This window comes from Hibiscus syriacus, unplaced genomic scaffold, assembly GCF_006381635.1.
Source record: "Hibiscus syriacus cultivar Baekdansim isolate YM2019G1 unplaced genomic scaffold, ASM638163v2 tig00110303_pilon, whole genome shotgun sequence".
NCBI classification, from domain to species: Eukaryota; Viridiplantae; Streptophyta; class Magnoliopsida; order Malvales; family Malvaceae; genus Hibiscus; species Hibiscus syriacus.
In genome coordinates, this window is record NW_024062672.1 from 456,620 (window position 1) to 478,999 (window position 22,380).

The 22,380-nt window shown below is 35.6% G+C and overlaps 1 pseudogene; it reads left to right on the forward strand.

Annotated features, from left to right (window-relative positions):
• The first annotated feature begins 5,300 nt into the window (after nt 1–5,300).
• On the forward strand, nt 5,301–21,541 carry LOC120116850 (annotated as a pseudogene).
• The last annotated feature ends 839 nt before the right edge of the window (nt 21,542–22,380 follow it).

Genomic DNA, 22,380 nt, shown 5'->3' on the forward strand with positions numbered 1-22,380 from the left:
GGGAAATTGTTCCTATTTTCTGAGGAAGCACGAGGCGGGAGCATTCATCGACGCCGACAAAGACGTTCACCATCACAACATCATCGTCCCTTGACTCATGAACTGAGAGCAGGCGCTTCCGCGTCATCCTCACCTACAACACCAGAACCATCACAATAACCACCATCTACATCGGTATACATTCTACAACTGTTTCAGATGGCATCACAACCGTATCAGATGATACCGTAGCCATTTCAGATGCCACCGTAGTTAGGTTAGACGCCACCGCTTCCATATCAAATTACATCGTAGATAGGTCATATGACACCGCAGCTGGTTCAGATGCCACTGTCGTAGGGTTTTATTACCCCTCTTGGCAGATATTATACTTCCATGCTTGTAGATCTAGTGTGGGTTCATATGTTGTTTATTTGGTGGATGAAGGTGCACCACATACATAGACACCTCTGGCGCAATTTTCACACTCATCGATGTCGGTGTTTTTGCAATTTTTACAGTTTTCTATGAGCGGTGGGATAGTCAACCATACACCTCCAGAGTCCTTATTCTATAAAGGTGCAACATCATCATATGTCCCTCATCAACAAAATATAGATGCTTCTGATGATGACGATGAGAGTGAGGAGGAAGAACAAGTTATACGAAGAAATCTTCATCAACACAGACAGTCATCGCCCTGCGAAACACATTCAAGACGTAAGCATTGATAGAGTTGTTTAATATGTAATATTTTTATTTAATTTTGTTTGTTTACCAACAATTGTAAAGTTTTTATTTAATTATGGACTTTTTATTTATTTTGTTTGTTAATGTTTTTATTATTTAATAGTTTGAATTATATCGTATGCATTTAATGTTTCTATTTTAGTTATTTTTATTGTTTGAATTGTATTTTTTGTATTTAGTTTGTAATGTTTTTATTTAATTTTCACTTGAGTAGCACATTACTCGGTGATGATAAAATGACATTAATTGAAAGTAAATGAAAATTAAATAACACAAACTTAGATTTCATAAACAATAATTACATCATCACAACATCAACTGTTACTTGATGACAAAAGATATGGGCATTTTTTCCTTAGGGGTCCTAGGTTTCTACAATGCCCACATCTTTTGTTTTTCTAGATATCTCCTGAATATCCATATCACAATGAATTCGAGTAGATTTTGGACGACCGGGATCCCTTAATAAGGACGAATCTGGTACAATCGGAAGCCAATTCTGAACCTCATCAAGGTTTTTCTCATTACCTATGGGGGAACTCAAATTCATATACCTTAAATACTTCTGAAAGTCGGTATACGGGATCCAAAAAATGGTTATAGTCTTGACGGGTATGAGAGCAAGCTACTATGACATGGAAGCATGGATACTTCAAAGCTTGAAAAAACTCACAGTCACACCACTTGTCTCGTAGATTAACTCTGAACGAGTTAGCTTGAATCCCTTGAAGAGGTCGCGACATCTCTGTGACATGAAGTAATTCATGGGTTCTAGAGAAGATTGTTCCAGACATTTCATTTGATGCAACAATTCTTTTTTTGTATATCTGCAACTAATCTTGGGTGATAGACATAATCATTTTGCATCCAAGTTTGAGCTTGCCCCCGAGCTTTCCAAAAAGCGCTCTCAAACAAAAATACGTCATTTTAACCAAAATCGTTACTGGTAAATGACGTGCCCCCTTTAAGGTCGAATTGATAGCCTCAGCCAAGTTGGTTGTCATGTGTCCATATCGATATCCATCATCATATGCATTTGTCCAAATTTCTTTGTTGATGAGGCTGATGTAATTGTATCATTCCTCGTTCTTTCCTCACAAAAATTGAAGCATGGACTCAAATGTTTCAGGTAATAGTTCGTAACCTAAGCATTAAATGTAAAACTTATTGTTAAGTTTCCATAAAAAATTAAAATGACTTAGAAATAAAATTAGGTATTTTGACATATCCATGCGCACAAGTAATTGGCGCTCATCATTCTTCTTGAACTTTCCAGTGTAGTTAGCAACAATGTGTCGGATACAGTATCGATGTTGGACATAGGGTGGTTGCCACATTGGACCCAAAGAATCCATTGCTGCTTTGATCCTAGCTCCGTGATCTGAAATGACACATATTTTTTCCCTCGTTACAACATGTAAGCGTAGGAAAAAAGCCCAAGTATTTGTATCTTCTCCTTCAACAAGGGAAAAAGCAACTGGAAGAATGTTGCGATTACCATTTTGGGCAACTGTCAATAGTAAAATTTGCTTTTATTTTCCATACAAGAATGTCCCATCGATTTGGACCACGAGCTTGCAATATTTCACAACATTAATGCAGTGTGGGTAAGTCCAAAAAAAGTCGGTAGAATTGGCATCGATCGTAAAACACTCGATCATTTTGGTATGCATGGCAAGTTTCAAAGTCAACAATTGTCCTAGGATTCAAACTGCGCACTACCCTAAACCAACTTGGTAGTTCATTGTAAGATGCATCCCACTCACCGTGAAGTTTTTTAATGGCATTCTGCGTTACATTCCATGATTTCATGTATGAGACGGTGTACCCATATTGTGAGTGTATAGCTAAAATCAACACCACAATAGTTATATGGGAGCATGCTTTGACAGATAATGACGGAGTCCAAGTTGGGATGATCCTGGTTGATCCCTCTAGCACAACACGTGTGATGACCATTGTATATTGTTAGTTCCTATATATTGTTTTTCCTCTTCCTCTTCGATACACGAACCATCTAGTTGCATCCGTTATCACGTTGGACACAGTGGAAGACATACTTTTCAGTGGTGGGACTGTCGACTCTGGACTGAACATAATTACGAATGTTGTAATTCTTAATTTTCATAGTCGCTTCTTCTTTGGATGGAAACTTCATTCCTTTATATGATTCATCATCATTGACTGATGAGTTAAATCCGTAATCACCAGCATTAGGCATATTCGCAAATTCTGACCCGTACATTGCACCATAGTCAACTTCATATATGTGTGCTGGAGGTTTGATGTGTACCGTATTTGTGGGAAATTCACCTACATCACCATCATCGGAGTCCGTGTAATGCTGTTAGAAAGAATAAATTACATAGTAGCTTGTTGTCTTTTTTTATTATTATTATTTTGATGCTTAATTTTTTTGATAAAAATATCACAAAATTACTTTTTTTAATTCTGATCAGCAAGTTTTATGTTACTTTTAAATATTTTATTTGATTAATAAGATAGTGAAATCGTCCGACATTATTATTATTATTATTATTTTATCAAAAATTTATATTTAATTATTTTATGTTATCACCTGAAAATTATGTCAAAATACAATTAGAGTAGATAGAACCATAGATATTGCATATAAATGTCGAAGACTTGAAAAGTTGACGACGGCAACAACACGCTTTAACTCAAATTAGTCCAGACAGTCTTGAACCGCCACCCTAAAGGAAAGGAAGTTAAGCGCAGACTGAGATTTAAATTATATTTTATATAACTTAATAACTAAAATATCATGATTAGTTCAAATGATAAATAGAATAATATCATTTAAATAAAATCTCAAATTTAAATTTTTATGTATATAAAAAAATTTATTAGGAGACTCATCTATTAAATTCAGATGTAAAATATAAAATTAATCAAGATGAAAAGACAAAAAAATTACATATAAAGCAGGAGAGAAACTGATGGGCCTGTTTGATTCATTGCGTTGCCCATAGTATGGGGTACGTGTTCTATCGAGTCGAATTAAAAAATTTAAGTTATTTTAGTTGTTGAGTCTTATTCTACAATTCGGAGTTGATTTGAATTTTTTTAAATCAAATCGAGTTTTTAGAATTCGAGTCTAGTCGAATTTTTAAATTTCTATTTAAATTTAATTGTAAACATTTATAATAGTAAGATATTACTTGATTATAATCTAAATGGTTTTTATAACTATATGCAATACATATATTTTTTTTCTTTATACTTGAATAGAGTGACTTTGATGACAAAAGAATTGTTATTATTTCTTAAGATCTTGAGTTCAAGCGCTAGAATTGTCAGGAGTTTGAATGTTTAATATTAAATGATTGAGAGTTATTTGAATTATATTTTTACAACTCAATTTGAATTTAAAATTCTTTCTAGTCAAGTTTTCTCGAATCAAGTCAAATAAAACAATTAATTTTTTAAGTTGGGTTCTACTCAATTCTAATCATAATGAATGACTAATTAAATTACTTAGAATTAATTGTCAGCAATTCGGGACTTGATAGATTATGGGTTTTCTTTCATAATTTCAAATTCGATAAAAATTTCGTTGAAGTAAGACTGGGGAGTGAAGAGGCTCCAGATCAGGGCAGTGCTTGTCTTGTGCCGATTGGCTGTTTTGTTACGTGTCCTTTTATACTAAGGTAGTCTAATTTAATGTTAAGGAATGACATAAAATAAATGCCATCGAAAATATTATAAAAATTATAATATTTTTTGTTGTATGTAACCTAAAATGTTAATTTTTTAACATTTTAAGTTAAGTAGAAGGTAACATTTTCGGTTGTCAACTGAAAAAATTATAAAGAATGTTTTTAACCGAAAAATGTTAAGAAAAAGTTAACATTTTAGGTTGCTTAGAAAATATTATGATTTTTTTAACATTTTTTGTCGCACATTTCCTCAACATTAAATTAGGCTACCTTTCCTTAGACTCTCCCGTTTTATTATTACAACTTTATTTCCCGTAAGAAGATGAAATCGCTTGCAGGTAGTTCTATCCTACAACAACCTAATTTAAGGATACAGAATGGCAGAAGATAGACACGGTTGAAAATATTATAAAAATAATAACATTTGAGGTTGGACACAACCTAAAATGTTAACTTTTTGATATTTTCGATTAAACCGAAAATGTTATAAAGAATGTAACATTTTTTGGGTTGCTAATCGAAAATATTATAAAAAAAGTTTTCAGCCGAAAAATGTTAAGAAAAATTAACATTTTAGGATGCATCAAACCTTAAAATATTATGATTTTTATAACATTTTCGATTGTGCATTTTTTTCAGCCTAAATCAAGCTGTCTTTCCTTAGACTCTCCATCGTGTGCCGGTTATTTGCAGATTAAGCCCCGTGATCGAGTCAGGTACGTTATTTATTTATTTAAATTTCAATTATTCAATTATGCGAAATGTGAAAATGTTGAAGTCCAATTTTGTTTCAATCTATTTTTTCTTTTCTTTTTTTGGAATTTCTTACGTTGCGAAATTGTTAGTGTTGAATGAATAACTAAAAAGAACAATTGATTTTGTAATCAGAGGTTAGCTGCCTTAGGTATTCCAATGGAGTACATCGAAAGGTCTTATGAGGGGATAGTTGATTTTGTTAATGTTAATGGGTTATTGTTGCAAGAGAGTTTCTGGAATCTTACCTACAGATGAAGATGTGATGGAGTACTCTATACAAGATATTGGTGTAAGATCTAAGAAATGGATGTGTTTGACTATGAAAAATCAGTTCCGTGAGAGTATGCTTTGGTTACAGTGGCTTATGTTTCAGGGTGAACCGATGAATGCTTTGAAAAACCCAGTGAGATCGAGTGTTGGTGAACGTGGTGCTTGTGGTGCAGCTTGGGGAGCCAATGACATTGCATATAGGTGCCGGACGTGTGAGCTTGATCTGACTTGTGCTGTTTGTCTTCCCTGTTTCCAGAATGGAAATCATAAGCATCATGAATATTTGATTATATATACGGGCGGTGGCTGCTGTGATTGTGGGGATGAAACAGCATGGATACTGGAGAGGTTTTGCTCGAAGCATAAAGGCTCAGAACAGATTCGATCACTTGATGATAGCATAGCAAATTCTGCTGGTCCTGTGCTTGATGCACTCTTTATTTGTTGGAAAAACAAGCTATATGCAACAGAACGTATATTTCATGAAAATATGAAAGCAACTGATGGGGGTGCTAAACAGCGGAAAGCTGAAAATGAACTTACTTATGTGCTGGTTGAGATGCTTATAGAATTTTGCAAGCATAGTGACAGTTTGCTCAGTTTTGTGGCTAGGAGGGTAATTTCTTTAGATGGTTTATTGGATATTTTGGCCAGAGCAGAGAGGTTCTTTGGCAATGGTGTTATGAAGAAACTGTTGTGGAATTCGGATTAATTTCCACCAATAATAACAAATTCACCTTGAAAACTATTATCTAGGTGACTAGTGTGAAAATGATTGTATTAAAAATCACCCCAAGGTAGATTCCCAGGAAAGAGTGGAGGGGTCATAATGGTCCCTCTTAAAACCCACTCTCCTTAGATAGAACTACCAAGACAAGTAATTTTAATAGGACAATAAATAACAATAACTATACCCGACAATAGCTATTAAATAGACATAAAAGAGAACACCAAAATTTAACGAGGTTAGGCCAAAATTATGCCCACGTCCTCGAACACTACTAAAATAATATTTCACTAATAGAGGAAATATTACAAAGAGAGAGAAAGATTACAAATAACCTTTAATATAGAAGAAGACTTATATTTGTGGGATACTTAACTAAGAGGAGTAGGACTCTATTTATAACAAAAAAAATTCCCCTCCTCCTTATACAAAACCAATGTGGGATTCAAAATTTGCCAAAAACCCAACAAATCTCCACCTTGGCAAATTCCACGCACATCTCTCAAAAATTCAATCTTCAGTAGTGTCTGCAAATTCATATTTCAATTTGTAATAATATTGACCAAGTCTAAACAATGTTTAAACTTGACCGCAGTTACCACTTTTGTCAACATATTAGCAGGATTCTCAGTGGTCCGAATCTTCTGGATTATGACTCCACCTTCTTCTAGAATTTCTCGTACAAAGCGATATCGAACATCGATGTGCTTCGTCCTTGCATGGTAAACCTGGTTCTTTGCTAAATGAATAGCACTCTGACTGTTACAGTGCACTTTGATGTGCTTCTGTTCCATTCCCAATTCACCAAGCGATCCTTGAAGCCAAATTGCCTCATTCACAACCTCTGTAATTGCCATATACTCTGCCTCTGTAGTAGGCAAAGCCACTGTTGACTGTAAGGTGGACTTCCAACTGACTGGTGCTTTTGCAAATGTAAACACATAACCAGTAGTTGATCGACTCTTGTCCAAATCACCTACATATTCTGAATCACAATACTCAACTACACACTGACCATCTTGTTTGTCCTACTGAAAGACCAAACCAACATCTATGGTATTCAGAATATACCGCAGAATCCATTTCATAGCTTTCCAATGCTCCTTTCCAGGATCATGCATATACCTGCTCACAACCCCAACTGCCTATGAAATATCAGGTCTCGTACACACCATTGCATACATCAAGCTACCAACAACACTTGCATACGGAACCTTTGACATGTATTCCTGTTATGCATCATCCTTAGGTGACATGGATGTACCAAGCTTGAAATGAGGAGCAAGAGGTGTACTAATTGGTTTTGACTTCTCATTCATGCCAAAACGTTTTAGTACCTTCCTCAGATATTCTTTCTGAGACAAACAAAGTCTCCCCAATTTCTTATCCCTTGATATCTTCATGCCTAGAATCTTCTTCGCTTCACCAAGATCCTTCATCTCAAACTCCCTGTTCAATTGAGTCTTTAGTTTCGTAATTTCTTTCTGACTCCTGGAAGTTATCAGCATATCATCAACATAAAGAAGAAGATATATATAGGAACCGTCTTGTAGCTTGCGTAAATACACACAATGATCATATTTGCTTCTTGTGTACTTTTGTCCTATCATAAACTTGTCAAATCGCTTGTACCACTGCCTTGGAGATTGCTTCAATCCGTACAATGATTTTTTTAATTTGCACAACATCTCTTCTTTTTCAGCAACTTTGAATCCATCTGGCTGAGTCATGTAGATTTCCTCGTCCAAGTCTCCATGTAAAAATGCAGTTTTTACATCCATCTGAACTAGTTCCAAATTCAACTGCGCTACCAAAGCCAACAAAATTATGATGGAGGAATGTTTTACAACTGGAGAAAATACTTCATTATAATCAACTCCCTCCGTTTGAGCGTAGCCTTTAGCCACCAATCTTGCTTTGTAGCGGATGTTATTCTTGTCAGGAAATCCATCTTTCTTTGCATATACCCACTTGCACCCAATTGCCTTATTTCCCTTCGGAAGACTAGCTAGTTTTCATGTCTGATTCTTTTGAAGGGATTGCATTTCTTCATTCATGGCGATCCTCCACTTTTTATATTCTGAACTTTGGACTACTTTATTAAAAGTGTCATGAACGTCATCAATTGCAATTGGTGATGCAAAAGAGACCATATCAGCATAACGAGCATGTTGTCTAATGGTCCTCTTTCCCTTTCTGAGTGCAATTGATTCATGTTGTTGTGGAGGTTCTTGGGTCTGAACCTCTTCTTCATCTGACTCTTCTTCTACCATATGAGAGTCAACATTTGTTTCTTTACTGGCTGGGACAATTCTGCTTCCTTCAAACTCCACTTGTTTGGGAGTTCCATCTGTTTGCTCCAATTTTTCTGAAGTCACCTTTCTCAACATGGTAGATTCATCAAAGGTAACATCCTTGTTGAAGATTATTTTCTTTATTTCTGGACACCAAAGACGATAGCTTTTCACACCAGAGGTGATCCCCATAAAGATCGCCTTCTTTGCTCTTGGATCCAGCTTTGACTCATTAACATGGTAGTATGCAGTGGAACCAAACACATGTAAGGAATCATAATCTGTAGTTGGTTCTCCAAACCATTTCTCTAATGGTGTTTTACCACCAATAGCAATTGACGGTAAGCGGTTGACAAGGTGACAAGCATAGACCAAAGCCTCAGCCCAAAACTCTTTGCCTAACCCAGCATTAGACAACATACACCGAACCTTCTCCACTAATGTCCGGTTCATACGCTCTACCACCCCCATTCTGTTGTGGTGTATTTATGACAGTGAAGTGCCTGACAATACCTTCTTCTTCACAGACTTTCAGAAATGGATCATTTTTGTACTCTCCACCATTGTCTGTACGGAGACGTTTGATTTTTTTGCCTGTTTGAGTCTCCACCATCTTTTTCCATTTAAGGAAAAATCCTAGCACCTCATCCTTTGCCTTCATTGTATACACCCAAACTCTCCGGGAAAAATCATCAACAAAGGTTACATAATAGTGTGTTCCTCCCAATGAAGTTGTCTTGGAAGGCCCCCATACATCTGAATGAACATAATCCAAAATACCTTTAGTATCATGGATTGATGTTACAAATTTCACCCTCATCTTATTCCCTTTGATGCAATGCTCCCAAAAAGCTAATCTGCAAGCTCGATCACCCTTCAATAATCCTTTATTTATCATCAATTTCAAGGATTTTTCACCAACATGCCCCAAGTGCATATGCCATAACCTGGTTATTTCTGATTCCTGTTCATCAGCAGAAGCTGTCACTGCTGTTGTCCCAACAATTGTACTACCAAGAATGTAATACACATTGTTTCTTTTCCAGATTCCCTTCATTATCACCAGTGCACCAGATATAATCCTCATAATCCCATCTTTTGCCCTTATTTCTAAACCTTTTGACTCTAAGGTTCCCACAGAGATGAGATTTCTTATTAAATCTGGTACATAATGGACAACTGTTAAGGTTCTGATTGATCCATCTTGATTCCTCAAGCGAATTGAACTAATCCCAAGTGTGTCAAGAGGGGAATTATTTGTTGTTTAGACAATTCCACATTTTAGCTCTTTAAAATCAAAGAACCATTCTCTATTGGGGGTCATATGGTGGTTACAAGCTGAATCTAACAACCATGAACTGGAACAACTGGTTGATGGCGTAGCAGCGAATGCGAAATCTGAATCTGCATCATCATACTCGACCACATTTGACTCTGAGACAGTCTTTACCCTTTCAGGTTTGCCTTTATTCTTTAGCCTGGGACATTATTTCTTCCAGTGACGTTTTTCTCGACAAAAGGAACATTCATCTTTGCTCAATCTGGACTTTGACTTCGATCTCCCTCTCTTTCCTTTATTCTGACTCTTCGAACGGCCTCTAACAACAAGAGCTTCTACTTTGACACTTGTGTTTTCTTGTTTGTCTTTCTTTCTCAATTCATAACTATACAAGGCAGTTGCTACTTCACTGAGAGACACATCAACCTTCCCATGAAGTAGAGTAGTTTCAAGATACTCAAACTCATTAGGAAGTGATCCCATCAACATCAGAGCCAGATCTTCATCTTCAAAAGTCACGTCCATATTCATCTTCAAAAGTCACGTCCATATTCATCAGATCAGTCACCAGCTGATTAAAGCTAGTAATGTGATCATTCATAGTGGTACCTGGTACATAGTTGAAGCGGAACAATCTCTTTTTCATGTAGAGCTTGTTCTGACTGTTTTTCTTCAAAAATTTCTCCTCCAGTGCCTTCCACAATTTACTTGCAGAAGTTTCCTTAGAAAATGCATACTTCTGCTCTCTAGAAAGACATGATCGAATAGTACCACATGTCAATCTATTGATCCTCTTCTATTCTTTCTCCTCAACATCATCTAGTTTCTCTCATTCAATAGCAATGTCTAGACCCTGCTGAAATAAGGCATCTAGAACCTCACTTTGCCACATGCCGAAATGACCGGTGCCATCAAAAATCTCCACTGCAAATCTAATATTTGTCACAGCATTTCTTGCCAAAATTGAAGATGAAGAAGCTGTTGACGACGATATGGATGTTTTTGTGTCTTCCATTTCTGCTACAAATTCTATTTAATAGCTGTCAATGTGGAATGTCAATTCGCCCAAGGAAATTTTTTTCTGATGTGGAAGATAAACCTAAGCCGCAACCACAGAGCATACTAAAATAAATCAAGAGCTCTGATGCCAATTGTTGTGGAATTCGGGTTAATTTTCACCAATAATAACAAATTCACCTTGAAAACTATTATCTAGGTGACTAGTGTGAAAACGATTGTACTAAAAATCACCCCAAGGTAGATTCCCATGTAAGAGTGGAGGGGTCACAATGGTCCCTCTTAAAACCCACTCTCCTTGGACAGAACTATCAAGACAAGTAATTTTAATATGACAATAATCAACAACAACTATACCCGACAATAGCTATTAAATAGACATAAAAGAGAACACCAAAATTTAACGAGGTTAGGCCAAAATTATGCCTACATCCTCGAACACTACTAAAATAATATTTCACTAATAGAGGAAATATTACAAAGAGAAAAATAGTACAAATAACCTTTAATATAAAAGAAGGCTTATATTTGTGGAATATTTAACTAAGAGGAGGATGGCTCTATTTATAACAAAAGAATTTCTCATCCTCTTTATACAAAACCAATGTGGGATTCAAAATTTGCCAAAAAAAAACCAACAGAAACTCCATGAATTGCAGTTGAAATTGCTGGCAGATCCTGTCTTCAAAAATGAATTTTCTAAAGGTTTTTTAAGTTACTACCCAACTGTTATAAATGAAGCCATAAAAGAGGAAGTGACAGCGTTTTCAATAAGTACCCACTAATCTCACAGCTTTCTATGTCCAAGTATTCAGTGTACTCATCTTGTGAAGGAGATGAACCTATGGGACATGCTACTGAAATGGTTGGGAGACATTTTTCTTTCTTGCACTCGAGAAGATGGTCGTTTGCAGGTAATTTCTATTGTTCTTGTTTTCTTTTATGAACTAGGCCACAATTGCACGAGGACATACAGTTTGACATTAAAAAGTATGAAATCTGAGCTTTGCTCGCATTCTATGTCATTTTGGTTATTGCAATGAAAACATAATTCCCGGAAATGGCTATTGGAGAATTTATTTTACTACTAGAGTGTTGGAATTTTGTCGGGTTATATAGGGTTTTGTGATTTTTTTTTCTTTTTCCGGCTGCTAACTGGGGGAGTTTGTATGACACCAGTCACACCACAAATTAGGAGCCTTCAAAATCGGGTATCGATTTTTCGGGTATATGAAATATTGGATACTCAGAATTTTCGCGTATCAAAATATTGACTCGTATCTTGGCCCATTACATTCGAGTATTTCTAAATCGGGTATCTGTAAAGCCTGATACCTGTATTTTCGAGTCACGGGTATCTCGTTTATAATTTTTTTTATTTTTTACCTTTAAATTATAGCAATTGTAAAATATATATATATATTCTAAAATATTAATTTAAAGGTCTATAATATATAATTCACACATAAAGTTTAAAAATTTAAATCACATAATTAAAAGAAAAATTATTAAAAATTAAAATAAAAATATAATTAAATTTCAAATGTTTAGAAGATAAAATAAATATTTTAAAAAATAATTTAGAATGTTCATGTGAAATAATTTAAAAAATTAAGAATTTAAAATGTTATGTCAATAAATTTAAGAAATTAAGAACTTTGGTTAAAGTATTATAATTTGATATTTATAAATAAAAATTTAATATAAAAAATAAAAGATAACAAATATATATAAACCAAGTATCAATCGGCGGGTATCCAATTAAGTAAGATTTTGTGACCCGGAGTCCGACCTGAAAATCTAAAAAAATTAATGGACTGGGTACATGACCCAAAAAATTGGATATTTTCAAAATAGATATCCAATAATTTTTAACCGAGTCGGCGGGTCAAGTCAATCGATCAGGTATTTTTAAACACCCCTACTACAAACCGTGTAATTTGAGATATTCGGACTATCATGAGCCATGATGTAGTCTCCAGATATGCAATACATGAGCAGAAGGACATTTTAAGAACTTGGCTAAAGCTCGACTTTTGTATAAGGGATGAACCCTGTAAAGAGGGAAACTGGCCTCCATATTGAAGAAGAAAATGAATCTATGCATTTGCTTTTTGTTTTAAGCCATTCTATTGCCAATATTCATTCCCTTCTGGTAGATGGGGCATTTGTTGTTGCCTCAAGTGAACGGGCAACTTTCTTACGATTATAAGCAAGATGTGGATGATGAAGATAGCATAAGACATGCCAAAGTATGAAGGCTCTCCAAAGAGAGTTCTGTTTGTAGTGGATCAGGGAGGAGTGTTTTGAAGGCTACGGAAATTGGATCCGACTCTGCATCTCATCTTTTAATTCCCTCATCTGCCTTGTGGTTAATACTGGAGTGCTTAAGGGCTATGGAGATTTGGTTGGAAGTGTTAGATTTGTCTAGAAATTAAGTTGACAAGCTGGAAATTTCATCTTGGTTGACGGTCAATTTATTGGAAATTTTATCTTGGTTAGTGGCCAAACTTTGAATATGTGAATTTCATATTTGGTGGCTAACTTGTACACATTGAAAAATTCTTTGGTAGGTAGTCAAACTTTGAACATATTGTTCTTAAAACTCAACTATAAATAGGTCTAAGTATTTTCATTAAAAATCATCTCAAAAACAAGTTCTCTATTCCTCTTGTATTCTTTATTCTCCCATTTTGGGAATTCTAAAGAATTCCATTTGTTGTAATATTGGGGATATAGTGAAGTTATCATCTGGTGTGGTGCCCGAGGAGTAGACGATATTCTCGTCGAACCTCGTAAATTTAGTGTGTTCTCTCCTTTATTGTTTTTATTCGGTTCTTTTCCATTGTGTTTCAATATTCAATAGTTTGACAGATTTATCCGTTGTGTAATTTTTGGTGGTTTTAATCTTGACATTTTAAGTCAATTTTAAAACTACGTTCGTGTGAGAAATAACTCGTTTTCCCCTACAGGAAGTTGATGGCGGTACCTCTGCTGCTCTTGAGAGTTTATCTTCTCCAAATAATTGTGGCATTTCTGATAGCAATTTTTTGGCAATAAAGAAAACATTGTACAACATTAAGAAAGGGAATTACTTTGGGAAGCTAACTGGTTCAAGCAAAAATCATAGCTCTCAATGTTCTTCACCCATGTATCGTGGAAATCAAGCAAGTGATGATATGGATATTGCTAAAATAAGAAGCTCAGACAGTAAAACACTTCAGCTGAAATTGATCCAGTTACATGCATTTATATGGGTGTTGCCAGTGAAACGGACACAGATGGTGGCGTAGGACTAGCTACTCTACGTGTTTTGAGCTTGTGAATGGCCAGATATCGTTCATGATGTTATTTCACAAGAGAGATCTGTTCACATTACATTATATCGATTATTTTCCTTGCTTCTACAGAAGGCATTGAGAATGTCTTATGGTGAATCTGTAATGCAAAATATAACAAATGCTTGTTCAGCAAGTTCATTATCAGCACATACCGATTTCTTTGGTCACATCCTCAGGGGATTCAGTCCTTGGGGTTCTCTGCCTGTGTTATGGAGCATCCCTTACGGATTAGGGTATTTTGTGCTCAAGTTATTGCTGGAATCTGGCAGAAGAATGGAGATGCTGCCCTAGTTCTTGCGAGTGGTACCGCTCTGTTCACTGGTAGGTTAGGTTTTCTTTACTTGTTGGGCATAACTAGTGGGAAAAAGTGCCCTAAGTTTCCATTTCTTAGTTTTCAATTTCTGATTTCTTTATTTGCAGGACTGAACAAGGTTTGGAGCTTGATTTACTTTTGCTGCAGTGCTGTGCTGCACTTGCTCCTCCTGATCTCTATGTTAAGAGAATTGTCCGTCTAACTCAGTTGGTAAAGCGCAAGGGTCTTAACCTTGTGGTCGTGGGATCAAGTTTCACTGAGGGCAATTCATAACGGAGGTCTTTCACGAAAACTGCTCTCAACCTAGCGTTGGGGGCAGCCTACTACTCTACCTCCCTTACCTATTACAAATGGGAATAGGCTTTTAAACTACCTTTCTCTGACTCTTGAAAGGTCAAACGAGTATGTATTTACCCCTTCAACTTCTACTTTTACATCAATGAAATGCTTTCAGTTCATTTAGTTTCTTTTATAAATTCATGAGCGTGTACTTGAATAGGGTTAGCAAGGACCATTCTGTTTATTGGTAAATGTTATTCATGAGGAAGATACCTTTTGTAAGTGAATCAATTACTGAATCGTTAAACTATGGTGCTGGCAAACATTGTTTGTTGTCACTACTTGTTGCCTTAATGAGAATGCATCAGCAAGACAATATAAACAGCTATATGGAATCCAGCAGCTACAGTTTCTCTCCTCTGATTGAATGTTTATTGAAGAAGTTCGCTGAAGTTGATTCCCAGTGTATGAACAAACTGCAACAACTTGCGCCTGAAGTGGTTAGCCACCTATCAAAATCTACTTTTAATACCGAGAGAAGTACACCGGGTTCAGCCTCTGATAGTGAGAAGCGAAAGCTCGTGAAAGACAAGCTGCCATAATGGTGAAATTTTGCCTTAGAATGTGTGGATTTATGTTGAGGATAAAAATGAAAGGATGGATAAGATTGGGAAAAGGGAAGTTGTAATATCACAATAATAATTGGAATGGAATATGATAAATTATGAAGTGCATCTGGAGTGAAGCAATCTTTAAAAAGGCCGGTAGGATGCTGGTGAAAGATCTAAACAATCTTGAATTTAGCAATTTGCTCCTCTGCTAACATAAAATATAATGTCTCTCATACTTGGCCTTAATAAAATGTCATCTGTGATTCCTTTAAAATGAGGACTAATCAAATCAGAGGCCAATATCTCCCTTCTGAATCTTGTACTTTCATGAAAGTGGTCTGGGTTTCACCTCATAATTTTGGGGGGGGGGGGGGGAATTGCCTCGCATTAGATTATTCAATGTTCATTTATTTACTGGTCTGATGAAAAAACTTGTATTAAATGCTAAATGGATTGTTTGTGGGTTTGAATCATTTCTGTACTCTGTAATTCTTCCTGCAGGCAAAAATGAAAGCAGAACAATCTAAATTTTTTGTCAAGCATCACTTCCACTGCTGATGATGATTCAAAATCTGAAGCAGAAATTTCTGATTTCGACACGAAGCACAAGGTGCTGTACAACCGAGTTGCGCCCTTTCCTGTTTCTTTCTTGATTCTTCTCCAAGAAAGTGTTTAATGTTCTGGTCATCCATCATTTTGAGACAAACAGTATCTTCTTTTTTTTCCTTCAAGAATTAACATTGTATTATTTATTGGAAAAAGAAATCTAGGCTTTTAAGCTATGTTGATAGAGGCCCTCCGTCATGGGATCAATGTTCAGACAAGGAGCAAGGTAATATTCCCAGAAATAGTTTGACCAATCAGTAGGGATCAAATGCCTCTGCCCGCAGTTCAGGATTGGCTTCTTTGTCACTTCAGTTGACTGAAAATTCAGTTGTCGAGTCTAACAATAATGGTCAGGGGCAAGATAGGGAAGTAAATGTCATTCTCGAGATTTTAAAGTCTCGATTCCCTTCAGTGAGGAGCGTTCAAACACCTTTCACATCTACTGATGTGAGGGACAGTACTAAGTATAATTTGGGGAAGGTGAAAGAAGATATGTACATAACTATTCGTAAAGAAATGCATGATATTTAGTTAAGCTCAAGCTTTCAAACAGATGAAGCATCCTCTGGTATTGAATGTTCCTCAGAAAACCGCAGGGATGCTGAATCTGAAATACTTGGAATATACATTGTTGCACTTTCAAGTGAGACAATTAAAAACACGTTGGGTACTGAAAACACTGGTGTCGATAGAGAGTTGACGGAATCTACTTCACGGCCTTTTGTTTATGATGAATTTGGCCCATTAGATTGTGATGGAATTTATCTGTCTTCCTGTGGGCATGCTGTACATCAGGGTTGTCTTGATCGCTATTTATCATCACTGAAGGAAAGGTAAGTTTTCTTAAAAAACATCACTATAGTTCATATTGGATAGATTTGCTTATTTCTTATAACATTATTCTGAACGTCACTAAGAGATAGAATTCAAAGGCTCGTGCAACCATATACCACTGATCTTTCTCAAAGCAATTATGAGGTGTGAACTTATAATTAACTTCATTGATTGGACTTCATATTGTCCTTTTGGTGGAGGATGCTCTACTGAAACCTCAAATGTCTTCACTAAAATCAACTACAAATTATTACCATTCATAGTTGATGAAATTTCAAGTATAGATTTGGAGCTTGAATCATGTAACCAGAATTTTCCATGCCTAAATTTGTACCATTCAAAGGCTCCTAGCCTTGTAGTTCAGGTTAAGTTCAATTTCACTGCGCCTTCTATTATTGTGTCTTTAAATCCTCAAGCATCAAGTCCCTACCTCTGGGTTAATTTCAATCTCATTATGCCTTTTATAATTGAGTCTGCTAGTTGAGTTCTGAGGATGCCTTGAGGAATCTTGAGTTTATGATATGGATGGGTTTTGAAATTTATTTGTAATTTCATTTAACGAGGAACCAGAAGTTGCAAATATGCCTTCTAGCTTGGGAGATTTTAAATGATGCCTGCCTAGAAGTGCACTGGCATGAAAGTGCATAAGATATCTTCTTGCTCTGTGGTTGCAGATTTGCACGGAGGAGTTTTTTTTGAGGGGGCACATATTGTGGATCCTAATCAGGTACCAATTTCACAAAAAAAATATATATATATATTCTTTTGCAAAACCTTATATTACATTTGATGTTGATCTTGTACTTGTTTGCTCTAGTCAGGGAGAGAGTCTGTGTCCTGTGTGTCGTAGACTACCAAATTCTGTCTTGCCTGGAGTGAATGGGACTTTCCAAAAGGCCGGAAGGCAGCCTATGACTTCAACTGTTCATCAAGTGCCTTCTTTTGGTTCTCCGTTTGCAGCAAACAAAGAAACTACTTCCCTTCTGCTTCAGCAAGGTTTATGTCTTCTAAAAGCCGCTGCCAAGGTGGTTGGGAGACCTCATTTCCTTGAAGCTCTTTCTCTTCAAATAAAAGAAAGTTTAAGTCGGAATCTGGAGCCTATATCTCGTGTGCTGTCTAAAATGTATTTTCCAAAAGAGCTGGATAGATTCTTAGGATCTCCCAGATTAAGCCTCCCAATAATTTTATGGGATACTCTCAAGTATTCCCTTATGTCAACAGAAATTGCTGCTAGCAGTGGAAAGACTTCTGTGGAAGCAAATTATACTCGTACTTCTTTGTAAGGAATTTAAACCTTCTAGTGAATTTATATTTTCCTTGTTGCAAAGAGATATCTGGAACCTGAGCAGTACAAATTCACTTCATGCTCTTCAAAGATTTTGAGGTCTTCAATTGTTTGCAAAGTCTATTTGCTCTGGGATTGTCTTTGATAACCACAGCACCACAAATAAACAAGAAGGTACGGTTTTAACTTTATTACTTTGAGATTTCATTTGGAATTTGGAACATTTATGAAGAATGTTTGATCCTAAGTTCGTGATACTAGATATATTTAACAAATAGCAGTTTGGTGCTTACGTGTTTTTAAAGATTTGATCTCTAGTCTTTTGGTGGTTCGCAAATCACAAATAAATCAAAATAGGTCATTGCTAAAACTGAAGCACAATGATAAAACTTTCCACTCATGCTAAAGAGATGAGCTTTCTCAACATAACCAATAGCAGGTATAATGGGACGTAAGAGAGGGAAGAATGTTCCTAGAAACGTTGATGGAAGGAGCACAATTATTCTGTGTGTGTGTGTGTGTTCGTTTGGTGGGTTGGTGGATGTTTATCATGTTTTGCATTAACTAGATATACAATCATAAGTTGTCTTATTTTCGGATTCTTGTGGTATAAATTGGACTCACGATTGTATGTTGACAGACAATCTTCATATCTTGAAACGAAATGATAAGGAAACATTATATCCTGATATTCAATTATGGAATTGGGCATCTAATCCTGTTCTTGCTCGTGACCCTTTCTCATCATTGATGTGGGTTCTCTTCTGTCTTCCCTGCCAGTTGTTCTCATGTGAGGAGTCCCTCGTGTCCCTTGTGCATCTCTTCTATGTCGTTTCCGTGATTCAGGTTTTCCACTATCTCCCTTCATGTAGGTTCCTTGGTCTATTTGTGTAGTTTTTTTTATTTAAAATTTCTGGTGTCTAATATGAACAAGAAATTTTGATTACGGACAATATTTATGGTCAAATGAAATAATATGAAGAACTTTAACGCTTCTAAACATCTTGGGAGATATTTGTATGGTTTTTTTCTAAGCAACATGTTAAGCATCTTACCTACACCAATTGGCAGTAGGTGAAGAGACCCAATTTGAATATGAAGACCACTGGAACACTTAACCTATTTGGGATAGACCACTTTAATGGGCCCAACATGCAGGTGAAGACAGAGAGCCTATCATGGGACAAACTTGGAGGGCATTAGGCATAACAATATAAAATAACAACATAACAGACCTAGGGTTTGATATGTTAAGCATCCAACCTAAAACCAATTGGCAGGTGGAGAGGTCCAACTATAGGCTATCCAAGACTTTAATGCAGAGGCATATGCTTTCCCTTGGGGTTTTATTTCAAACGACGACATTAACTGTTTTAAATTTTCCTTAAAGCAGTCATGTTCTATGAATGAAACTATTAGTCACTATAGTTGGCACTACAATAAAATTTCTGAATGTGATATGCTGATTTCAGGCTTTAATTATATGTTGTTGGAGACATGGTTGTAAGGTCAATGGAGTAGATTCCCATCATTGCCTAATTACTGATATCTATCGCATTCTTGGAGAATCTGATTGTGCTCACTGGTATTTTGTGTCAAATGATGTTGACCAGTCTTGTGATATTAAAGAAATGATTTGATGATTGAGTTTCCTATACTTGCGGAGATGTGCATTGTTGTGGAAATTGCTCAACTCTTCTGCCCCGGCACCATTCTATGACAGGGATAATGTGTCGGAGTCATCTCATGTGATGACTGATATGATGGATACAACTGAAAATGCTTCAGTGGAGCTTAATGAAATACAAAAACCAGAGATGTTTAAGATTTCTCCTATAGATTTTGTTCTTGAGGATGAAGTCTTGCAATCATTTGCATTAAAATGGTTTCATCACTTCAAAAAGATTTATGAAACCTGCAGTTTCCAAAATGTTTTCTACTGCATTCCGGCTGTTCCATTTAAGTTGATGAACCTGCCTCATGTTTATCAGGACCTATTACAAAGGTTTGTTCCAAAATACATGCTTAGACATGCAGATATCATTCCTTTTTCGAGAATGTCTTCATTCATGATAATATATGCGTTTCAACAGGTATATAAAGTAGTCTTGCCCTGACTGCAATGCTACACTAGTTGAACCTGCATTATGCCTTTTGTGTGGTAGACTATGCTCTCCAAGTTGGAAATCATGTTACAGTTTAACGTTCAACATCCTTTTCTTGTGCTGATTTTGTGCTTAACATGTGCATTTATCCCTGATTCTCCAGTATTTTGATTGCTAAGATTCTTTAATAAATTAAAGTACTGGTCTTTTTCTTTAATATTTTCCTTACTAGGGAAAGTGGATGCATGACTCATGCAATGAACTGTGATGCTGGTATTTGTGTATTTCTGTTGATAAGGGTATTGTTCTCCTAGTTTTTGCTTGGAAATTTCACCCAATAATTCTTGAAAGTGGCTGATAGTCTTTTATTGTTGTAATAGAGAACATGCTACAAAGATGTGCACGTCAAGCTCCTTGGACTTCTCCATATTTGGATGCTTTTGGTAAAGAGGTAAAGCACATTCTTTTTATTGGGAAAGTTTGTAACAATCATATATTTTAGTAACTTGAGGTTGAAGAAGACAAAATATTGGTAAGCATTAAGTGTTATGATATAGAATAGACATTTTGCACTTTCAGCCTCTTTTACTTAACCAATGAAGGCCAAGGGTGGTTATGATTGTTATCGTTATCAACCACAAAAAAGGCATAGTTTACTAAGTGTGGTAAGTTCACGAGCCTCGGAAAATTTTCAACCAAGGATCTACTTCGGTTCCCCTTTGGCTATAATTCAATGCAAAGAGGCTTGGGAAATTTTGAAAGATTTATTAATCTACTTGATATTTTTAACTTGATTGAACCTACCAGAATGTTAGAGATTCCTGGAGCTGATTTATATATATACTCATTGCTGTAAAAGAACATATATTGAAGGTGCAAGTATTCATTTGGTTGAGACTTGTATTAGATACTATAATTCTTAATTTGAATTCCATATGGCTAGTCATGGAACCGAATCAACTTTAAATGTGTACACGTTTGTTTTCACTGCATATTTGTTCTTGCCCTTCACATCATATGGAAGCAGGGACGGACGCAGGATTTTTGATATTGTACGCCACTTTCTCATTCCAGGATATTGAAATGCGAAGCGGAAAACCACTATATTTGAACGAGGAACGTTATGCTTCTCTATCGTACATGGTAATTTCTAAATCCTCTGCTTTTCTTATATATTTATCGTCCATGACACTAGAGACGGTTTTATATTTTTGGTTGTTCATGTTTGTAATAATAGGTTGCTTCTCATGGCCTTGATCGAAGGTTGAAGGTTCTAGGCCAAACAACCATCGGTACCTTCTTCATGGTTTAGCTTGGTTTCATGGTCAAGGTGTTGGCTAATCTTTGGTTTCTATTTACTTGTCTATTTTCTAGTAAGACACCAAATTGCTTAGAAAATGGTTCTACAAAACTGAAGGTTGGTGGTATATGTAAATGAAAGGATCGGACAGCGATGTTGGCTGGACATACCGGTAATCAGGTCAGCTTAGTTGATCAAGTGTTTCTTTTCCTTTGCCATTTGTGTATTTTTACTTATTTGTTAATGAAAATTGATTCTTGAATCAGTCTTTTTATGGGAGACGATGGGGGTCTCTTCAACATCTTGTATTATGATGTGTGCGTAGTTGCACATCTTCACGAGACCTCAGCTCTTCACTTAATGTTTGTGGTTTACTTCAAGGGCTAGAAGTTGTATTGTCCCAACTTTTTTTATTTTTTTATTAATATATTCGTAAACATTGTTGTTCAACATGTATTCCATTGGATACCCCCAAAATGGTCATTTTAAATCAATTTTGATTTATTTGTTTCATACCGTACCAAATCCAGATTAGGATTTAAGATTTAAATATCAAGCCAACTGGTAATATATAATTTCATATACCAAAGCTTCTTTTTTTTCTAAATATACCAAAGCTTCTTAATTATGTACCAAAGGTATATATTACGGATTTAACTTTCTCTAGAAAAAATATTTTAATATAAATTATATATATATAATATTAAAAAAAGAATATATTACTCTTAAAAAAATTGATCATATTATACATTAATTTATCAGATATTAATGTTATACGTTAATGTAGGACTTTATTTAGACGTTTTAATTTTTTAAATCATGACTTCGTATTTTAAATTTTTTTACTCTCCCTAGATACATATGCATACTGTAGACACCATTTTTTGCCCGGTAAAATTATAATAATAATAATAATTATTATTATTATTATTTTTATTATTATTAATTATTTTT